This window comes from Ictidomys tridecemlineatus, chromosome 5 (assembly GCF_052094955.1).
Source record: "Ictidomys tridecemlineatus isolate mIctTri1 chromosome 5, mIctTri1.hap1, whole genome shotgun sequence".
NCBI lineage: Eukaryota > Metazoa > Chordata > Mammalia > Rodentia > Sciuridae > Ictidomys > Ictidomys tridecemlineatus.
In genome coordinates, this window is record NC_135481.1 from 185548324 (window position 1) to 185558951 (window position 10628).

A 10628-nucleotide genomic window follows, 5' to 3' on the forward strand; every position below is an offset into this window, starting at 1 on the left:
ACAAGCTCATGGCATATTTATCAAGATAGACCATACCCTGGGTCATAAAACCCATCTCAATAAATTAAATTAAAATAATTCAAACTACGTTTTCTGACCACTATGGAAATAAATTTAAAATCAATAGTTAATAGGCATAAAAAATTGAATATTAAACAACAAATGCATAAATAATCATTGGGTCAATGAAAGAATCACATAAGGGCCAGGCGCAGTGACGCACACCTATAATCCCAGCGGCTCAGAAAGCCGAGGCAGGAGAATCGAGAGTTCAAAGCCAGCCTCAGCAAAAACTGAGGAGCTAAGCAACTCAATGAGATCCTGTCTCTAAATAAAAAAAACAAAATAAGGCTGAGGATGTGGCTCAGTGGTTGAGTGCCCCTGAGTTCAATCCCCAGTACCCCAAAAAAAGAAAAAAAGATTCACATAAGGAAAAATCTTAAACATTCGATACAAACAATGAAAACACAACATAAAAATTTGTGGGCTGCATTTAAAGCAATGTTGAAAAGGAACTTTACATTCTTAAGTATTTATATTAGAAAATAAATGGGCTAAATTTCCACCTCAAGAAACTGGAAAAAGGAGGATTCAAGACGGCTGATTAGAGGAAGGCTGCATTCCTAGTTTGCTCCGTGGCTTGGTTTAACACACACAAATCAATAAATGTAATTCATCACATACATATAAATAAGAACAAAAATCACTTAGTCATCTCAAAAGATACAGAGAATGCCTCCAACAAAATTCAGCATCTAGTCATAATAAAAACACTAAAGAAACTAGGAATAGAAAGAATCTACCTCAAACATCATAAAGGCTATACATGAAAAACCCAAAGCCAACCTCATAGTAATGGGGAAAACTGACAGCATTCCCTTTAAAATATGGAATAAGAAAAGTATAGCCAGAGCTGGGGAGAGAGCTCAGTTGATAGAGTGCTTGCCTTGCATGCACAAGGTCCTGGGTTCAATCCCCAGCACCACAAAAAAAAGAAAAGAAAAGAATGTCCATTCTCCCTGTTAATATAATGCTGGATATTCTAGCCAGAGCAATTAGGCAAGAGAAGGAAATAAAAAAGATAAAACAGGAAAGGAAGAAGCCAAAGTATCCTTGTTTGCAGATGATATGATCCTCCAGGTAGAAGATCCAAAATATCTCCATCTAAAGACTGCCAGAGCTAGTAAGTTCAGCATAGTAGCAGGTTACAAAATCAACATTAAAAAAAAAAAACTGAGAGCTTTCCTGTATACCAACAATGAATCTGATGAAGATGAAATCAGGAAAGCTATCCCATTCACAATAGCCTCAAAATAAATAAATTAATTAAATATCTAGGAATAAATCTAATCAAGAAGGCAAAAGACCTCTACAATGAAAACTATAGAACACTGAAGAAAGAAATTGAAGAAGTCCTCCGAAGATAGAAAGACCTCCCATGTTCATAGTTAGGCAGAATTAATATTGTTAAAATGGCCATACTATCCAAAGCCATACACAAATTCAGTGCAATCCCCATCAAAACACCAATGACATTCTTCACAGAACTAGAAAAAAAAAACAGTCCTAAAATTCATTTGGAAGAATAAAAGACCTAGAATAGCCAAAGCCATTCTAAGTCTAAAAAAAGCAATGCTGGAGGCATCACAATACCTGATTTCAAATTATACCACAGAACGATAGTAACACTGCATAATACTGACGTTAAAACAGACACATAGACCAATGGTAAAGAGACAGAGACAAACCCACACATCTACAGCCATCTGATCCTTGACAAAGGTGCCAAAAACATGCATTGGAGAAAAAACAGCCTTTTTAACAGATTGTGCTGGGAAAATTGGTTATCCATATCTATAAGAATGAAACTAAACCCGTATCTCTTACCCCACACAAAAATCAACTCAAAGCGGATCAAAGACCTAGGAATTAGATAGAAACTATGTAACTCCTAGAAGAAAATGTAGGGTCAACACTCTAGCATATAGGCCCAGGCAGCAACTTTCTCAATTGGGCCCCTAAAGTGCTGGAGAGGATGTGGAGGAAAAGAGCACTTTTACACTGTTGGTGATTGTACATTAGTATAACCACTGAAAATCAGCATGGAGGCTCCTCAAAAGACTAGGCATGGAACCACCATATGACCCAGCTAGTCCACTGCCCGATATTTAAACTAAAGATTTAATGTCATCATACTATAGTGACACATGGATACTCATGTTTATAGCAGCACAATTCACTATAGCCAAACTATGGCACAAATCTAAGTGTCTATCGATGGACAATTGGATAAAGACAATGTAATCTATATATAAGATGGAGTGTTGTTATTCAGCCTTAAGTAACTCAGTGAGACCCTGTCTCTAAATAACACATAAAAAAAGGGCTGGGGATGTGGCTCAGTGGTTGAGTGCCCAAGTTCAATCCCTGGTACCAAAATAAATAAATAAATAAACCTCTAGGGAAACACACACACACACATACACACACACACACACACACACACACACACAAATTACCAATAAGAGAACTAAAATAGTAGCGAGCCTGCTGTGATTTGGAAATAATTTAATTGTGTTCCCTGAAATACTCATGTGGATCACGAGGTGGGGGTGCTTTTGGGTGCTGGAGCCTTTAAGGGGTGGGGCCAAATGGGAGCTTCTTAGTCACTGAGGGCCTGAGGTGGTTAAAAAAGCACAGACCTAGGCCCACCCCGGCCCCAGCTCACTCTGCCCGCTACATCGACCTTTTCTCTTCATAAGTCACTTGTCTCGGTTCAATTAGAGACAAAAAGCAGACCAACACACAGCTTTATAAATCCTACAGTTATTAGAAGAATAACAGAATATTTTAAATAAATCTATGCTAAAAAATATTTAGACTACCTGGCTCAATTAGACTATTCCTCGAAAAGCATAACTTACCAAAATTGATGTAGAATAAAATAGACAAATCTAAATAGCTATGTATCTAGGGCTGGGGATGTGGCTCAAGCGGTAGCGCGCTCGCCTGGCATGCGTGTGGCCAGGGTTCCATCCTCAGCACCACATACCAACAAAGATGTTGTGTCCGCCGAAAACTAAAACAATAAATTTTAAAAAAAAAATTCTCTCTTTAAAAAAAAAAAAATGCCATGCATCATCCTGACTCGGCTATGGCCCTCAACAATCTATGGGGCAGTGTCACAGAGCTCTCCTTTTAATAAATAAATAAATAAATAAATAAATAAATAAATAAATAAATAAATAAATAAATAAATAGCTATATATCTAATAAAAAAAATGAACTCATAATTTAAAACTTTCGGTTTTCCCGGAGCTGCTTCTCTTCCATCGCTGGTGTGAAGCCCGCGCTCCGGGATGCTGCTGGCACCGCACGTGCCCAGGGGACAGAGCAGCAGGTGCAGGTGAGGCAGAGCCCAGGCCGAGTGCCCCAGCGGTGGCTGCCCCCTGGAGAGCGGCTCCCTGTAGGAGGGCCCTGCGGATGCTTCTGGCCTCCCAGGGCGTGGCCCTAAGGAAGTGCTTGGAAGCTGGAAGAGTGGCTCCTGCAGCACGTGGTTCAGGGCGGGAAACTACAGTGACCTAAGGCTGCACCACGAGGGGAAGATGGTCCTGAAGATGCAGAGGCTCCAAGCGCTGCAGATCTGCACGTGTCGGACAGCACCCTCCACCCCAGCTTCCACGACTACGGACTGCAGCCGGCCACCTGCGCCAGGACGTGGCCTTCATCCCAGCACACTTCCAGCGCCCGGTGGGGAGGGGGGTCTTTGGACACCGGTCTCACCACGAGAGCGACTTCGAGATGGAGGTGTATTTCAACTGGACGGTCGAACAGGACCCACTTGGTGAGGCCACTCACTCCGCAGATGGTGCAGAAGTGGGTCAGAAGCATGCTTAGGCTCCAGAGGAGGCATCGAAAGAAGAGGAGTCCCTTTTCCGGACGACATTAATTAGCATTTTGAAACTGGTACTGCAAGTTCTTTTCTGACCCCCTGAAAGTACTCTAGAGCACTGTGCCCGGAATGTGTGAGGGTGATCGCAGTTCGCTGTGAACCTGGCTACTTTTACCTGGCTGAAATTCTGGTTACTTTTTTTAGGTGAGGGGTGGAAATACAAAGCCATTCAGAATTGTTACCTGATATCCCCAAAATAGGAAAAGCAGGAAGCAATTTTTCTTTTGAAGCTCAAAATTTCTATAAAGGAATATGCATAATAAGACATTGACTCTCCATTATGATCAGTTTGTCAGGCAACCCAAAGTGTATTACAATAACTTAGGTTTAGGGGCTGGGATTGTGGCTCAGTGGTAGAGCACTTGCCTGGCATGTGTGAGGCACTGGGTTCAATCCTCAGCACCACGTTTAAATAAATAAAAAATAAAGGTATTGTGTCCATCTACAAATATATATATATATTTTTTTAACTTAGGCTCTTACATAAAAAAATCAAAATATAAAATTCAGCATGTTTTCAGTAGTTTTACTAAGATCAAGTCAGAAATGAGATGATTTTTTTAAATTTCCCTGAGCATGGACTAAAGACCCAAGTCTGCCCCAAATAGGGACATGCTATCTTCTATCTGTTCCTGTGCCAATTAATGACAATTTTATATCCCCCCTGCACCAATATTATCAGGCCATTTGCCATTTTATCATTTGGGGCTTCCTATCACTAAAGTTCTTTGGTTATTAGATAACTTTGTTATACTACTTATGGCAGGCCACAAACGCCACCACAGAGTAGGAAAGGTCATAAAAACAGTAATGTTTAAGTCTGAAAATTAAAATATTTCAAATTAGTTTGCTAAATATTTCTACTCATTTTTTTAGAGAAAACCAAAGCACTGAAATTAAAAAAAAAAAAATTCAATAGGAGCAGTTCCCCTCTCTGTAATTAGTTTCAAGGGTAAGAGTATCTTATGATGAAATGAGTCAACTAGCAGATTTTAAGCTTAGAATTCATTTCAAAAATCTTTTATTGGCATAAAAATTAGAATGTTTTAGGGGCTGGGGTTGTGGCTCAGTGGTACAACTCTAGCCTAGCATGAGACACTGGGTTTGATCCTCAGCATCACATAAAAATAAAATAAAGGTATTGTGTCCACCTACAACTAAAAAAAAATTTTTTTAATATTTATTTATTTATTTATTAGTTTTTGGCGGACACAACATCTTTGTTTGTATGTGGTGCTGAGGATCGAACCCGGGCTGCATGCATGCCAGGCGAGTGCACTACCACTTGAGCCACATCCCCAGCCCTAAATTATTTTTAAAATGAGAATGTTTTAAATAAATCAACAGGGCTGGGGTTGTGGCTCAAAGGAAAAACACTTGCCTGGCATGCGTGAGGCACTCAGTTTGACCTTCAGCACCATATAAAAATAAAATAAAGGTCTTATGTCCACCTGCAACTAAAAAATAAAATGTCTAAAAATAAATAAATAAATAAATCAGCACCAAATATTCCACTTTAGTGCCTATACATTAGGCCCCCTAGAAAGCATTTTATCCCTCTTTGCTGTTTTTCCCCCTTCTGCCCACTTTCCTGGGTGTTGGGGGGCTCAATGACAGCAGTCACAAATCCAAGACCTAGGAAAAAAAAAGTGTTACTTTAATATAGAGTGGAATTCTATTATCATTATAATTATTTAATTTTTTTAGGTTTACATCAACACAATACCTATATTTAACTTATTTTTATGCAGTGCTGAAAATCGAACTCAGTGCCTCACACATGCTAGGCTAGTGCTCTACCTACCACTGAGCCACATCCCCAACCCCTGGAATTTTATTTTATAGAACTGAATATTAAACCATTTAGTTCCCCTTCCCTAGCTGTCACTAGTGATAATCCCTTGTGGATTTGGGGTAGGAAGGATGGGCGCTACTGTGTTCTCTAAACAAAGGAAGATGTAAACATCCCTAAAAAAACGATCAGTGTAACCAAAGCTATGTAAGATTCTGCAAGTGGGGGGCGGGGTGCTACACAATGACATGGACCATTCCCAAAATGCAATCACTGTCATACTTTAAAAAGCTCAATAATACAAAACCTGGTACAGAACTTGGCTTTTTTCAGCCTTTTTCTGGACTGTTCCAACAGTATTCTCAAGTCCTGGTATACTATGCTGACACAGCAATTTGAAAAAGTGTTTAATTGCAGGACAGGTTGCACTACATACCTGATCTGAGTTTCTACAGAACATTAAATAATTATTTAAGTTGCACGCTTCTCAATGGTTCCCGGGAAACCTAGATCTAGGCAAATTTTATAGAGTATCATACAGTGTTAACTATGCAAATAAGTTCTAAAGTTACACAATTATCTGTGTAATGTCCTAGTCCAATTATTGTAACTGACCCATTGTGCTCTAATTCTGAAGTGACCTAGAATTGTCACAATGCCTCAGTTTATGGATATACATTCTAATGTGTAAGGCGCAGCAATCTAAGTTTCTAAATAGATGACACATAAAAATAAAATCAAAGCACTAAAACAAACAACAAAAAAATCATAATTTAAAACTTTCTTCACATCCCCACAAAGAAAACTATGTGGTTTCACCAGCGACTTTCATTAAGGATGAATTAGCACAAAAACTGACAAATACTTCCCAACTCACTTTATGAGACTAATATCATCCCAATGACAAATCTGACAATAAAATTACAAAAAAAAAAAAAATCCAGACTAATATCTTTCACGAATCAGTGTCAACAAATCCTCCACAGAATATCATCAAATAGAATCCAGCAATATGTAAAAATCGAAATGCATCATGACCAAATTGGTTATACCCTGGGAATCCAAAGTTGGTTTGAGAACAATCCAAATCATGCAACAAACTCTATTAAATTTTTTTCAATTATATGCTCATGTAAATAAAAGCAGGAGAATCACTTGGAAAACAATCAACAGCTATTCATTTTAAAATGAAACAAAAGCCAGGTTCCATGGCCTGCCTGTCCCTCTAGTCCCAGCTATTCAAGAGGCTGAGGCTGAAGGATCACTTGAGCCCGGGAGTTTGAGGCCAGCCTTGCAACGTAGTGAGACCCTGTCTCAAGAAAAACAAAAAAGGAGATAACTTCCTGAATTAATGACGTTTTCAAAAGCCTATATGGTCAGGGCTAGAGATGTGGCTCAGTGATAGAGCACTTGCTTAGCATGTGTGAGGCCCTGGGTTCAGGAAAAAAAAAAAAAAAAAAAAACCTAAAGTTAACATTATACATAGTAGTTAAATATTGAATGTCTTCCCTACTGGGAATAAGGCAAGGCTATCCATTATTCCCACTTCTTTTTGCCGTAGTCCCTGAGATGCTAGCCAGTGAGGTAAGCAAGAAAGAAGCAAATGAAACACAGTTTGTAAAGGAAGAATTACGATTGTCTGTATTCATAGATGAAATTGTTGTTTACACAGAAAATCTTAAGGATTCTATAAAATATTTTAGAGTAAATGAGCAAATCTATAAAATATCTTAAGTAAATGAGAAAACCTGCAGATACAAGGACAATCTACTAAAATCAATTGCATTTTGTATTCCAGCAGAGAAAAACTGGAAAATGAAATGTGAAAAACAATTTCATTTACTGTATTTTCAAAAAACATGAAATACTTAGACATAAATATAGTAAATGATATTACCTGTATATAAAAATCCTCTACATTAAAAACCACAAAATATTACTGAAAGAAATTAAAGAAGACTTAAATAAGTGAAGAGATATACCAAACTTATTGATTAGAATATTCAATGTTTTTAGATGTCAATTATCCCTGAAGTTGATCTATACAGTAAAAGTCATCCGACCATAATTTATCCCAACCATTCTGTAGAATTGGGTAAATTGATATTAAAATACAAAGGAATATCCAAAGCAACCTTGAAAGAGGACAGTTTGGAGGTCTAACACAAACTGACTTAAAACCTTACCCCAGAGCTACGGTAATCACAGCATATTGGCACTGGCACAGGAAATACAATTAGATTCAGGAACAGAATCAAGAACCAAGAAGTAGATCCTCCTTCACAGGTGATTTGATTTGGGACAAAGACACCAAAGCAATTCAATAAAGAAAGGAAATGTCTTTAGTAAATGGTTCTAGAACAACTTCATATGTACTACATAGCGGGGGAGTAGCCAGGTGTAGTGACAAACAGCTGTACTCCAGCATCTGGAGAGTTTGAGGCAGGAGGGCTGCAAGTTCAAGGCCAGCTGGGCAACATAGCAAGAACCAGTATCAAAACAAACAAAAAAAGAAAGGAAAGGAAAAAGTCTGGGGGTGTAGCTCAGTTGTAGAGCACTTGCCTAACATGTGAAGGCCCCTGATTTCTATCCCTTGTACCACATAAAAAAAAAAAAAAAAAAGTGCCTAGCATCATGGTACATGCCTGTAATCCCAGCAACTCAGAAGGCTGAGGCAGGAGGATAGCAAGTTCAAAGCCAGCCTCAGCAACTTAACAAGGCCCTCAGGGACTTAGAGAGACCCCTTTCTCAACATAAAAAATATAAAATAAAAAGTATGGGGATATCTTTCAACAAAGACCTGTTGAATTAAAAAAGAAAAACAATCTATTTTATTCAACCTTCACCTCCTCATATCACACCCCCAAATTAAGCCAAGATGACTCATGGACCTATCATAAAAGCTGAAGCAACAAAACTTTCAGGAGAAAATGTAGCCAACTATTTTTCAACTTGGGGACTTAGGCTCCTTAGGCTTTACTTAAAAACCAACAATCATAGAAGGGAGGGAGGAAAGGAATAGGAAAGACACTAGAATGTTTCTGACATAAATTTCCTGTATACATATAAGAATACATCACAGTGAATCTTACATCGCGTACAACCACAAGACTGAGATCCTAATTAGAATAAGGTGAACTCCATGTTGGTCTACATACGTCAAATTACACTCTACTGTCATGTGTAACTAAAAGAGGGAAAAAAAAAAACATTTTAGAGCTTTGCCTGAGAATGTAAAGATTTAGAGGAACATAAGTCAGGAATTATATTGAAGAAAAGAAGAATAAATGGTTCAAGTAGTCTAAAGAACAAAAAAATCAATCACCATAAAAGAAAAAGTGTAAATTAACTTATCCAAATTTGAAATGTCTGCTCATCAAAAGACACCTTTAAGAAAATTAATATGCAATTCACAGGCTGGGAAAAAGATTTTTCACAAAACATATGCATCTGGCAAATAGCCAGTATTTAGAATGTATTTTAAAAAAACTCCTGCAACTCAATAATCTTTTAAAAGACCAGCCAATTGTAAAATGGATAAAAGATTAAACAAACATTCCACAACAGGAATATGTAAATGACTTGTATTCACATGAAAAAGTGCTCAACATTGTTCATTAATTATCAGGAAAAGGCAAATTAAAATAACAGAGATAGTCTACATATTTACCAAATGGCTATGTTTGAAGAATAACAATGATTAGTGTCAGAAATATAATGTAGCCAGAATGCACAGGTTATTAAGGACGATGTAAAATGGCACAATCACTTTGGGAGGGGGGGGAATCTATCAGTGTCTTATAACACTAAACCGGCACCTGCTCTATGGCCCAAAATCCTACTCCTAGGTATTTATTCAGGAGAAAAGGAAAATATAAGTCTACAAAATGACTTTTACACAAATATTCATAGCACCTTTGTCCATAATGATCAAAAGCCAAAAAACATCTCAGAAGAATGGTATAGCCATAAGTGGACTACTACTGAGCAATTAAAAAGCACCAATAACAATATCAACAAATCTCATCCAGGCGTGGTGACATATATCTTTAATCCCAGTGGCTCCAGAGGTTGAGACTGGAGGATTGCGAGTTCAAAGCCAGCCTCAGTAATTTAGCGAGGCCCTAAGCAACTGATCAAGACCCTGTCTTCAAATAAAATATTTTAAAAGATCTGGGGAAGTGGCTCAGTGGTTAAGCACTATAGGTTCAATCCCTAGTACCACCAAATCTATACATAAATATATATATATTTATTGATGCATATGTGCATGTATATATGCACATATACATATGTATTTATATCAATAAATCTTAAAATCATTATTCAGCTTGAAACAACCTTGCTAAAATAGCAGACATGCCATATTATTTCATTTACCACACCCAATGCTTAAGCCACATTGTGGGAAGGATCGGCTCAGCATTCCCCGACACACATCCCCTCCATTCCAGGTTTCTTTCTTTTCTCCTTTCTCAGGAGGTTCCAGGCACTAAGCTAGTGCATGGCATAAATTCAAGAACTGGAACACCAGTGAGAACATCTTTCTCTTCTTGGACATCTACTCTCTAGGCGGCCAAAGAAGAGAGCTGAGGCTGCTTCCCTCCCTAAGGCGACTCGCTAGTCCCTTCAAGAGGTTGGCACAATGGGCGAGTTGGAGGCTACCAACCACAGAGCACACAAACCTCCGGTGGGGATGAAGAGCCCTGTTCTGGAGCTTCAGAGAGAAATGTCCTTCCAGGCCTGCATCTGATTCCTGACACCTCGACAGCAGACCTTGGACCAACCTCAGGCAGCTCTTTTGCTAACAACTGGCCCTCATTCATACTCTTCACAGGACCAGGCACAAGAACAGTTTAATTTCATCTATACTCATGGAGTAGA

At 38.4% G+C, this 10628-nt stretch overlaps 1 pseudogene; it reads left to right on the forward strand.

Annotated features, from left to right (window-relative positions):
- Window positions 1-3359: 3359 nt before the first annotated feature.
- On the forward strand, window positions 3360-3987 carry LOC101973635 (UPF0669 protein C6orf120 homolog; annotated as a pseudogene).
- The last annotated feature ends 6641 nt before the right edge of the window (window positions 3988-10628 follow it).